The sequence below is a fragment of the Tachypleus tridentatus genome, chromosome 3 (genome assembly GCF_004210375.1).
Source record: "Tachypleus tridentatus isolate NWPU-2018 chromosome 3, ASM421037v1, whole genome shotgun sequence".
In the NCBI taxonomy this organism is placed as follows: domain Eukaryota; kingdom Metazoa; phylum Arthropoda; class Merostomata; order Xiphosura; family Limulidae; genus Tachypleus; species Tachypleus tridentatus.
The window spans coordinates 77,948,711-77,960,821 of NC_134827.1; the positions used below are offsets into that span (position 1 = coordinate 77,948,711).

At 34.1% G+C, this 12,111-nt stretch overlaps 1 protein-coding gene across 1 annotated transcript in view; it reads left to right on the top strand.

The window, feature by feature from the left end:
* The first annotated feature begins 10,552 nt into the window (after positions 1-10,552).
* LOC143247266 (uncharacterized) overlaps positions 10,553-12,111 on the top strand; it is an 80,536-nt gene continuing 78,977 nt past the window's right edge. The window contains exon 1 of the mRNA XM_076495023.1: positions 10,553-10,571. The gene's annotated coding sequence lies outside the window, so the exon portion shown is untranslated. The remainder of the gene's footprint in view (positions 10,572-12,111) is intronic.

Here is a 12,111-nt window from a genome sequence, read left to right on the forward strand (position 1 = left end):
TAGAGATATCATAATAGTTTAATGTTAGAGGAAGGCTGACATGCGTCTTAAAATTAAAAGAAATCTTTTGGCAAAACGTCTATGAAATTGTCCAGTTTTGAATTAATATAGATATGGCATCATAAACCTCAACACGCCGATTATAAAAGTATTCAATTTGTTGTTACTTTCAAAGATTTATAAGTTTTACTTGGAGCTGACTGGAAACGTTTGAGCTTATTATAATAAGTAGGTATGGCCCTTTTCTTCGTCCAGAATTTATTTTATTTTCGGATATACAGCGTTTAGTTTGTTTTTGTAGTCTGAGAACAAACAAAGGAGTGTGTGAGTGCATTTTCTTATAGCAAAACCACATCGGGCTATCTGCTAAGTCCACCGAGGAATCGAATCCCTGCTTTTAGCGTAACAAAGAAGACCTAAAACAAATAAATAAAAAATAAAATTTGGAGACAAAAAAAAAAGAAGAAATAGGTAACAAACATTTTTTCAGTCCAGACTTTTGTTACTTTATTGTCGGTTGTATTGGGTTGAGGAATAATTCGTGAGCGTTTTTTCAAGTTAAAAAAATATATACATAAATGAAACGCTTTCGCAAAATATTTCATGTCATTTGGTAGATAATTTTTTGCTCTAATAGAAGGTGTGTTTGATTTTCATATGTCTTTAAGTTTTGCTTTCATTTTCAGCTCATTAAATGGAATGTCAAGTGGACAAAATCGAGCATTTTCGACACCATCTGCTTTTCGCATTTAATTTCTGGCAATTTGGTTTAAAACAATGCATACTATATACCTAGGTATTACATGAAATAAAGTATCATAATAAATGTTTTGGGTGTAATGTGTTCATGCATTGAAGTATTGTATAGTCTTGCATGTAATGCTTGAATGAAATTATTTAAAAACGCTCTCGAATTATTCCTCAACCTAATATATTGTTTAGTCTGTTTTCGTTGTCTGAGAACAAACAAACATTTGGAGTAACAATAATAAATGTTTGCACCTATTTCTTTAAATACAATGGCACGTTTGTTACTTTGGTGTTAATGTTCTCTTCAAAACAAACAAACTTGTCATTGTATGGTAAGTCACTCGTCTTCTTCTTCTTATCCACCCTCTAGGTATAGTCTTACAACCCTTTTTGTTCGTAAAAGAAACTAGGTCATCACTTTTCCCAGCATTCGTCTTTAGCACAGTCGTCCGGTTAGTTGTTTATCCTAATCCAATTCCTTTCAGTTGACCTGTTATGATAGGGGGTGTCTCTACCTGTTTACGTCTAGACGTCTCTCTAACGGAAGTGCCAAAAACACTTTAGGGGACAAACTGGACTTTTCGTGCCGGAACGTTCAAATAAAACATATTTCACGAGTCTAGTGATCTCACATTCAGAGCTCACAAACAAGGACTGAAAAACAAACATTAATTTGTTTCTTCTTGTTATCTTCTGAACACATTCAGAGCTAACAGAGACGGAGAAAAAACATGAATTTATTCTTTACTGTTAACTTCTAAAACAAAGCCATAGTTAGTTTTAAACTAAACGATTTAGTTTACAACATTAATTTTCATTGGTTATGATAACAATTACGTTAACAAATTAATAACTTTAACTTCTGAGAGTTTTGTTATATATCGCGTAAATCCATTCTACCGTAAACTTAAAACAATAAATGTTTCATATAAGAAATATATTACTTCGCGTTTCGTTCATGCCATATTTTTTATATATTCAGTATATGACGTGACATCACAGGTTTATTTCTCTCTCGATTTTGAAGGGCGTGCATCGCCTTGTGATGAGGACACTCCACTCGATAGCAACATGTTTATGGTGGGTCCGAATCCTGGTTATCGAACATGATTGCCCTTTTAACCGTGGGAGTGTTATTATGTTATAACCAATTCCATTATTCGCTGGATTAAGAATTGTCGTTAGGTCATGCTGACTAACTAGCTAGCTGTCTTCTCTCCAGTCTATCGCTGAAAAATTAAAGACGGTAAACACATATAACCGTCCAGTAGTTTTACAAGAATTCAAAACAAAATAAGTAAACTCGCACTTGGGGATGGGGGAAGCGAAGTATGTTAATATTTTTGTTTTTCTGTTTTTATTTTAATTTCGGCCAAAACTACTCGAGGGATATCTGCACTAGCCGTCCCTAATTTAGCAGTGTAAGACTAGTCATCACCACCCACCGCCAACTCTTGGGCTACCTCTTTACCAACGAATAGTGGGATTGACAGTTGTAATATAACGCCCAAACGGCTGAAAGGGCGAGCATGTTGGGTGCGACGGGGATTCGAACCTGCGACCCTTGGATTACGACACAAAAGCCTTAACCCACCAGGCATGCCGGGCCGTGTGTTAATAAGAAAATGAAACAAACTGCTGTTTAAAATTAAGTAAATCGTAGCTCATACCTCGAATCATAAAATACCAGAACCTTCAATAGAACTGTTTAAGTTAAATTCATGAAGGTGAATGAATCGACGAACGTAGATATTAATATAAAATAGAGGGCAAGTATAAATGAGAAAAGAGTTCTTAGAACATTTAACATGTGCAGTTCGATTTTTTGTAATAAAATTGTTTTAACGTTACAATTTCATTTTTTCCGAAGAAATCTAAGAAAGTAATTTTACTTGTCTTAACTGTTTCACTCCTTTTTGCCTTGTCCCTACAAGACTTGCAACACTAAAATCCGAGGTTCAAGTTTGTTTGTTTAAAGTCAAGCACAAAGCTATCTGTGCACTACCCACCACGAGAATCGAAACTGGGTTTCTAGCGTTATAAGTCTGCAAACAATCCGTTGTGCCACTGAGGGGCCCCGTGTGCGAGTCCCTTTGGCGAACTCTGAAAATTGCCGATAGTAGCTTTGCTCTGAAACAAACAAGTAAGTCCTTTCTTATTTCGCATTATGACTTGAAGTGGTTCAGCAGCCACTTAAGCTCAAGGGCTTATAACGTTAGTACAAGAGTTCGATCTCTGTTCCCAGCATAGCGCGGATAGTCCATTGCGCTTGAGCAAACGAAACGTATCATTATGTAATCTCTGTTGTGAAATATCACATACACATACTTACACAAACAGAGAGTTACTTACGCAATATTAAAACGATTTTGAATGTACAAATAAGAAAGTTAGTGTGACAACCACAATAGATATAAATCGCAGTTTAATTGTATGTATTAGAACACGTTAAGACTTTGCTTCGCATTGCGTACTTAGTGTGATGCTAATGAACATTAATTGGATAAATTCGTATAGTATTTACATGTTCAGGCACTGGATTTACATTTTCTAGATGGAGACACCTCCTCGTGTGTTTGTGTGTTTTCTTATAGCAAAGCCACATCGGGTTAACTGCTGAGTTCACCAAGGGGATGCTTCCTTGAACTTGATGGTATTGGAAAGTTGATTGCCCAAAAAGGTTTGACATGTTTGACACGCGTCGTAACTGAAAACTAATATTAATTTCGCTGCTTATGTATTTGTGAACGGGCGTAACCTATTGCAACGTATCTGGACTGTCTAAAGATTCAAGGTTCGAGTTTCATTGCCGTAAAAAGAACAATAAAGAAACAAACAAGCTATAACGAGTGTGTTATAAGAATGACCGTCAAATCGTATTTGAAAGGGTAGCCTGATAACTGACAGTAGGTACCGTCTTTTCTCTAGTCTACCAGTTTACAAATACCAATTACAATGAAAGTATAGCTCTTGCAACAAAACATAACATTCCAGTAAACACTAATTTTTTTTCCAAAACCAGGAACGAAACTAAATTCTATACTATATAAAAACTACCCTGATAAACACAACACCAACATTATTTATAAAATACAATGAAACAGCTACCTCTACTTCTATATTGGAGAAACAAGCAGAAAAATATACACAACACAATCATAGAAAACACCCAGACACTAAGTAGGGAAACGAATATAAACAAATAGAAAATCAACGAGCCCCTACTTATACAGCAACTAAAACTTAAAATTAAACCAATATAAAGGAACACATTTATATCTGTACTAATTAATAACGTAACGTCCCCAGCTGGTACAGCGGTAAGTATACGGACTTACATTGCTAAAATCAGGGGTTCGATTCCCCTCGGTGGACTCAGCGGTTAGCTCAATGTGGCTTTGATATGAGAAATACACACGTATAATAACATAGTTGCGACGCCACCTACAATTCCCTACCCTTTTACACCGTCGTCCCTAAAACATGTGTCCGGCAACAATCAGTTGTAAACTTTGTCTTCATTAACCTGAAGATGGCCAAACAAGGTTAAAACGTTGTTCTCTACATTATTTTAATTAAAGTTTTAATACCTATACCAGCCGTCTTCAGATACAAATATAGCCCTTGTGGAGCTATTTCCGAATATTATAAACTAACTGAAGCTCATTTTCTGTGGAATGGACATTGTTGACTAATGACATTATCGGTACATGGTACCACTATCAATTACACAAAACTATTTTCAATACAATTTTTAAATAGTTTGCGAGAAATAACTGGAACATAGGTTATCTAGAATCAATCACGTGATTATTATAATATGTCTGCCTGAATGAAACACGTAAGATTTCTGTTTTTCGATACCTTAATGTCATTCTCTCCTACCGTTATTATCACATTACTATATATTGTCTATTTCGAACACGTGTTTTCGCAAAATTCAATTCGTATTCAGAGAATATTCAAAATGAATCCAGAAGAACATGACTGAAGGGGGAAAAAAAGAGAGGAAACTCGCAGTGACGTAGCATATAGCAATATGTGAAGTTTCTGAACAAACGACCATCAGAACAACAACTGTTTATGTGGGTTAAGCGGACGACCCCTATCGGGTCTTTCAAATGAAACAGACATATCTGCCTTTCTTTCTTCGCATGTTCAAGAGGAAAGTTTTATTGCGGAAAATAAATTATACAAACTGGTTCTAAACTTATTTTCGTTTATATGTGTAGCGACGCAGGAATTTACTATGTGAATAGCAATGCCTATGATTACTTTTAATTACACAAAGTGATATTGTATTTTAAAGAAGAAACGAAACCGATGGAAAAAAATGAATGTTTTTTTTTTTGACTGAATGTAGAGTATGGAATCACTGTTTCTCAAGAAAGTAGGGTTATCTTATTCAGGTACATTAGCCTCACATGTGCAAGTTTTATACGTGAAATTAAGTGACCAACAATATGATCACTATTCAAACAAACTAAATCATACTATAATTGAACTTTTGCTTGAATAATACTGGAAAAACTTTTTTATTATGTGGTGTGCAATTCACAACTTCGCGAAATCTTTATTCTGTGCGCATGTAGATTTGCAATAGGGGTCACGATTTTCCTGTTTCCCGTCACAGGTAACTTTATTTTTCTCCATTCTCAGGGTGTAGATATGAAGTAATGAATACGTCACAAGCGGATCTAATGCACTGGCGCCACGGGTAATTGGCTAGTCTAGTATAATAATATTCAGTTTCGGCTTTTCCTGAAAATTCGCACTTATTTCAACGAACATAAACGAAAGATGGATTCATATATATATATAAGTAGAGATTTTGCACCTCAACAACAACAACAAAAAAACATTAAAAGTTTATCAAAGTTTTAAAAAATTTCTAACGTTGGGCCATGGAATAGCATTATAAATATATTTATGAATAATACGATAAAGTTTATCCATAACTAAACTAAAACAAAAAACAACAACACAAGTTACAGTTTTAATTTGTCTCGTTATCGAAAATAGGTCATACTTAATAAAGCGTTAATTAATGTTAGGCCTAAGACACGCTCGTGGAATCGTAAATTTCGATATCTACGATAAGAATTTTGTTATATTATTTTACATATCCTGTGCCTAAAGAAGTACTGTTGTAATAAAGATATTTATTTGACCGCAAATATTTTACGATTCTCTGCTAGTTGTAAAGTAATATAATATAATATAATATAATATAATATAATATAATATAATATAATATAATATAATATAATATAATATAATATAATATCTATGTGATGAGTCATCTTAGTTTTGGCTCTTGTTTTACCATGTTTCTCTCCATGTTCTGTGATTTCACTTAAGTGCTTTGTATTTTTCGACTTGAAACTGGGGATCAGGATATTTCACGAAATTGTTCTGTTTTTATTTCTCGTTATCATATAAACATTTTTACCAAACACTAAGCAGAGGTTGTTTTTTTAAGTACTCATTTTACTTACGGGCAATATGACGTTTCAAATAATCTACTTATTTCTGTATAACTTTTCATCTCCAACAGTAAAACATTATTACATGTAACCAGTGGCGGATTTAAAGTTGTGTGGGTCCAGGAGCTTATAATTTTTGTGGGCCCTACATCCCATGTAATTTTACATAGAATAAAATTATCGATGGGCCTCCATTAAGAACATGGTCCATGGGGATGAGGCCCCTTTAGCTCCTACCTAAATTACAGGTCGTTCCTTTCCAACCTTTTTGTAACTAACTCAGTAAATGAGGCTCAAGCCCTAGATATCGAAAAGGATATTCAGTCTAACTCAAAAGTAATTAAACGTTATTCATCAAATTCAAATTATTAAAAAAAAATACGCATTTGCACGAACAACACTTGAAATTAATCCCTCTTATATGTTCGTTCGACTATGTAATCATCACTTAGCAATAAAGAATAACCCCGTAACCTGTGTCTAAGCAATAAAGACATGACTACAAGCAGTTTTCTATTAGATATTTTTGAAATTTAACCAAGAAACCGAATTGTTATAAATTTTCACGCAATTTCGTTAAGCATGAAAACTGTGAGAAACAAAATGAACCGATGACATTCTTACTGCTCGACATGGTGTAATACAATCCCCCAAATCCTAGGATTGCAACACCAAGTTAGACCTCAACTTATTAAAAAATCATCGATTTATTTCTACGTTGTTCACCACCGGTGGTGGGGGCTGACGTAGTCTGTTAATTCGAGCACTCGAATTGCAGTTTGTGGGGTTAGATTGTTTGTTTTTTGAATTTCGCAGAAAACTACACGAGGGCTATCTGCGCTAGCTGTCCCTAATTTAGCAGTGTAAAAAGTGGGGTTAGAACTGGGCACCGAACATGCTAGCTCTTTGAACTGTAGATGCTTTATAACGTTACTGTTAATTCTAATATTCGTCGTTAAGACAGTAACCAGTGGCTTAGCAGTAAGTCGTAACCATCAGAAGCATGAACCATAAGTTGTTTTGTGCTTAAGTGGTTGAGAAAAGTTTTATGAAAAGTAGGTTTGAGCAACATGGTTCCATTAATAATTCTATGGTTAATTACATTAATAAAGATTTGTTTTTCAAATGCAAAAGGGGTCGCGGGTTTGAATTCTTATCCAACCAAACATGCTTGTCATTTTAGTCGTAGAAGCGTTATAATGTTTAGTCAATCCCACTATTCGTTGGTAAAAGAGTAGCCTAAGAGTTGGCGGGTGGTGACGACTAACTGCTTTTCCTCTAGTCTTACACTGCTCAGTTTGGGACGGCTAGCGCAGATAGCCCTCTTGTAGCTTTGCGCGAAATTCAAAATAAACAAACAATCAATCCCAAGAGTTAGCAGTGGGTGGTGGTGACTAGCTGCCTTCTTTCTAGTTTTACGAAACTAAGTTATGGACAGCTAGCGCAGATAGCTCTCTTGTAGCTTTGCGCGAAATTCCAAATAAATGCACTGTTAGATGTAAAATTGCTCTCTGTATATCTTCAGATGACCTCTGTAGTTTGAAATGGAAAACCTCGCTTAACCCTCGTCAGTTTCGACAACATAAATTTATAAAAGTAATACATCTATCATTGATTTAGTGCCAAAAATTAAATGAATCAACCATTTTAACATTAAATTAGGTTACTACTTTACTGAAGAAGCCAATTGAATATTCTTAAAGTCCAATTTTTAACTGAAAGGTCTCATACAGATAATACCAACTTATAACTTAATTATTGTCCACTTGTGCAAGAAATGTCACCTTTTTGTTTTGTTTTTAAGACAGATATAAAAAAATACTTACAACAAAATATTCCACTTACGTACAGATTTCAAGTTGATAAACTAGCTATTTGACTTTAATGGTCAAATAATTCTGTTTATATACAAATAATAAGTAAATATTAACACAGGGTTGCCAGGAAGGTAGAAAAAATCCATGCATATGTTGTATAAAATAGGAAACTGGTTTGACTGGAAATGTAATTAAACCTATAATAATGAAGTATAAAACTCCCATCCGAACTTATGAACCACTGTGATGAATTTACTTTTATATATTTTTTGTAATATCAATGTTTGTTTCAGTTTATACTTAGAAATGTACATAACTTATACTGTTAAATCTGTATTGTGAAATTCTCGCCTATTCACTAAAGTTATAGAAGATTCTTGAATGTAATAATCAACAATATATGTTTGTATGTAAAACTAGCGTATTTTTAGTATTGTTGGTCCAACTAATATTTCTAGAACCTTGTCTAATGTTTGTAAACCGACTTGCCAAGAGACGGTATATATTGTTGGTATACCATAAACCTCGAAAGCTGTAACAGTGATTTACGCTTATCAGTCAGAAAACTACAGAGATTTGACCAGGAACATTTATACATTTCAAACATTACAAACTGTTTATCTTCAGTGAATTAATTTTGGAGATTAATATTTCTACGAGGACATTGTATAATTTCAGCTGTGAAAAACTCGTGTGTGATCAACGAAGAGCTAGCTTACTTTCTGTTAAATGAAGTGTATTTACATTAACTCAGAATTAATTCGCTAATAATGAACCGTCGATGAAATATTCAGTTTATAGCAAATAGAAAACTCAGTATTGCTTCTAACACCTTTGAATATAAATCATTATATGTGATAACTATTTGTAATAACTGTTATTATCAATTGTATTATTATTTATATATAGAAATATTTTTCTATTAAGAAATAAGCTGTGTATCATTTTTGTTAGCAATTATAATAAATTTGATACATTTCGGCATTTAATTAAATTCAAATTCAACTCAGTTTCAGTTTCTTTCACATACCTAACATAATAAACTGTATGCTCGTTCGAGATAAAGTACAATATTAACTCTACACATTTGTGAGGTAAAAAACTTAGTTTGTCTATAGATTAATCAACCATATTTCTGCACGTTCAAATAATCTTATTATACAAATGTCTGCGAACTTAAGGTGTGACTCCGCCAGCCGGTTTTATTTGTTTTTTTCCAGATGTTCAGTGAAAACAACCGTGTATTTCTTCAGAAATATTTTAGTCATAGAAGGTTGACCTAGAAAAACAAGCCATTGGTAAAGGAGAGTATTGAAACCCACTTTCTCTGCACCCTTACTTCTATGCGCTGAGATCAGCTTGGCGACAAAAACAGCGAAAAAGTCCAACTGTTTGTGAATTTCATCTACGTGACCTAGATTTATACAAAGCGTCGGATGTGCCTTATTGGTTGATAGGGATAAATCAGGTAACCATGTGCTCACACGTTTTCTTTTTACAAGCACACAACTCGCACGAACCGTACGTATCCTCTCTCTCTCTCTCTGCATCTTCGAGAAGGTCGGTGCTGTACAGTTTAGGTAGTTGTGAGCTACTCCAAGTTCTAGGGACTGTGGGTATTTACAGTTTGTCGTATTTCGACGTTTCGCTCTTATACAAGACGTTGAGAAAGAAGACGAAAAAGAAGTATTTGTGAAATAGTAGCTTGAGGGGCTGTCCTGTTATCAGAACCACTTAAACACGAGTATGGTTTTGTTTATCACGTTTTATTTAGGAGTAAGGGCTAAATAGTGATTAACCCCTAAAACGTTTGAAAAAATCATATTTTCACTAATAACGACTGTTGGTGGATTATTTACATAATTGTAATTATATCACATAATTTATTGCTGAAATTTGAAAATAATTCAAGACTGTGATAGAATAAAACTAAACATTCGGATAATTCTTATCTTTATTGAGTTCCACGACAAAGGAATATCACGATTTGACGTTTTACGTTACAAGAAGTGGAACCACATTTATTACGCATTGGCGACGGATCGCAGATTTATTACTTGTGGGTATTTTTCAATCACTAATCGAGTTTTACTTTACGTTTACGTGACGTGAAGTCAAGGGAGATAACTGTGTATGTTATATCAAAACACAGTCGTGCTTATCATTGTTCGTTTACGACTATTTTATCAGAATTCTTGGAAACCTAAAAAATAATCATAAAATAAAATTTGGACGTATGTCAAGATAAACGGTCGTGAACAAGTGTCGTATAAATTCTAAGCAGCGTATGAAAATATCTGAAATATTTGATTCGTCGTCTCTTGAATTGGGTTGAATTACAGCGCAAACTTTTGGAACTGTGTCAACAGTTAGATATAGTTTACTGTATCCATGACAATTTGTCTACAACTTTATACAATCGTGTATGAAGTGACGGTTAGTTGCTAAGAAACGCTCTATACTTGTCGTCAGAGTAGCACGTGAGTTTATTGAGAATTGAATGTCTGTTGGAACAAAGGTAAGTGATGATATAATTAACAAACATAAACACATACATATATACGCTATTTAATTGCAGGTGAGAACTGATATGTAATATATTACTTAATTTTGTATTACTCATTTTAACTCATAAATTATAAGAGCTTTGCAGGGACATTTTATTTTGAGGGGGTGTCGTATAGTATGATGTTCAAGCCACAGTAATTCGTGATTTGGAGACATAATGAATTTCATGTCAAAATGTCATAAGACAAAGCTTGTCTAGTGATAATTTCGCAGGATAGAATGTTACAATATGCGATCTGGGTATAAAATATAAGAATTCTGTTAGGATTCTCAAGTTACTAGGTTTATTTTTTAAACTTCAGACATTTGCAACCAACAGATACTACTATATAAATTATAAGATGACCACATTTTATCCACTAAATTTGAGAATAATTTTATAAAACGTGTACTTGTAATTACTATAATTCCAGATGCAAGCGCCATTTACGATTCGTAGTTTAATAAAAATGTTAATTTTACTTATTAACAGCTTATTAAATACAGGCCTGGTGTTGCGCCTTAATAGTAAATATCAGTTGCAGATAATAAGGGGAAAGGGTTCTATGACGTATTCGAAGTTATGGTGACTGGACCCGTGTCCTCAGATGACAAAACAATATCTAAGCCTAATAGTAATTTGCTCTATTTTTATTATAATTTTTTTACAGTAAACTTTATAATATAAATAACTAGATGCAAAAGTGTTTAATAAACAGTTTTTTACCCGAGGACTGTTCCCAAAATTTGGGACTTATGGTCACCCTATTATAATATATAAACCTTCATTCAATAGTCCTCTTAGATGACGCCACCATGACGTTCTGACAAGTTACGTTTTGTACGGTATTTAGAATGACTCACTTGTAAAGGCGGTTATTTACTTTTTTTTTGAATTTCAAAAAAAAATATGCAACTCATCCATATTTCAAGGATAACGGTCGTTTATATTTATGATAAAGTCTTAAGAACAGCTGACCCTAAATCAGGAATGCGTTTGTAGTGATTTTCCCAGTCCTAGTGAAATGTTTAATGTCACTATTTATGAGGTCCCAAGAATGACAAAGTCGCAAAGGAGGAGGAGCCATTCTGTTAGAGCAGTGGAGGGGTATAATGGGTCTTTATATATTATAGAAAATAACGGGAACAAATGCACTCAATATAGAAAGCTGTTTACATTTTAACATCACAAAAAAAAAAATCAGAACTTCATACAAAACTATCCGTTCCTCTCCCACTGATATTAAAACAACACCTCCATAGAACCATCAATATTTTCTTCATGAATGAAACAGACTGATCGTATTGTTTGTGTGTTGTGTTTTCTTATAGCAAAGCCACATCGGGCTATCTGCTCAGCCCAACGAGTGGAATCGAACCCCTGATTTTAGCGTTGTAAATCCGGAGACATACCGCTGTACTAGCGGGGGGCCGTATTGTTTGTGAGGCGGGTAGTTAGCCCCCATATATACATAGATGTAGTCGTACCAAGGTTAGTGTGCAAACCAATA